The 981-nt window shown below is 29.2% G+C and overlaps 1 protein-coding gene across 1 annotated transcript in view; it reads left to right on the forward strand.

Moving 5' to 3' along the window:
- Positions 1-221: 221 nt before the first annotated feature.
- LOC117176514 (glutathione S-transferase 1-like) overlaps positions 222-981 on the forward strand; it is a 38329-nt gene continuing 37569 nt past the window's right edge. The window contains exon 1 of the mRNA XM_033366768.1: positions 222-248. The gene's annotated coding sequence lies outside the window, so the exon portion shown is untranslated. The remainder of the gene's footprint in view (positions 249-981) is intronic.

The raw sequence follows: 981 nt of genomic DNA on the forward strand, positions 1-981 counted from the left end.
ACTATCGATTTCTCTCACATGCGCCGCTTAAGTACAGTTTAAGGTATTCTCTTCTTGTCTGAAAATACCTCATACAAATCGATTATACATGTCATGACGAAAGGGCACAAAGAATTGAATAATTAAACACATTACTATAAGGCTGCGTAATAATATGATGCACTGTGGTGTAGCTTGCTCACTTCCGTGTTTTCTAGGAAAGAAGAAACACTTGAATTCATTATTCTTGTAGCTTTATTTTAAACCAGGTAAGACAAACTATTATATTAGTAATATATTTTTCCTTTCTCAAAACTCTTCTTTTTTCAATTCTACTTTTTAAGTCGAAAGTTTTACGTAATGTAAATTAGAATGTAACATCAATTAATACTAACTGTCGTAAATTTTATAAGAAATACAAAGTAGAACCCTGTTTGGTTTTATTATCTTTAAAAACTTAAACGTCATTCTGCTTTATCATAGAGGAAGATTCACAAAATACAAAAATTAGATACCTTAAATTTTTTTAAGCTGATGTTTCTTTTCTAACGTAAATATGGTACTCGTATACGGTATTTATGTATTTTGCATATCAAAAAAGTTGTTTTTGTATAAACACAATAAACCATTTTTTGAAACTTCATAGTTCAGTACTAGTGGGACATAAAAATTTCAACAATAGGTTGATCGACGCATCCCAAATACATCAATAATTACACTAAATATCGTATTGTTGTATTTGAAATATTAAAAATACTTTTCTGAGGTGAAGAAAGTAAATTTTTGTTTGAAATCTCTGAAATAAAACTTTCAATAACCGATCGATCTCCAAATCCTATCAGACCTGGAGATCAACCAGAGACCAAATGCGTCGAAATATCATGATAATAGCTCTTTTACTTTTTGAGATATGGTAAAAAGAATAAGTTTACATATAAACTCACGCGTACTTTTTGTTTAAATTGTATTTTGAGTCTCTGGGATCGAATCATATAATATGTC

The sequence above is a fragment of the Belonocnema kinseyi genome, chromosome 7 (genome assembly GCF_010883055.1).
Source record: "Belonocnema kinseyi isolate 2016_QV_RU_SX_M_011 chromosome 7, B_treatae_v1, whole genome shotgun sequence".
In the NCBI taxonomy this organism is placed as follows: Eukaryota; Metazoa; Arthropoda; class Insecta; order Hymenoptera; family Cynipidae; genus Belonocnema; species Belonocnema kinseyi.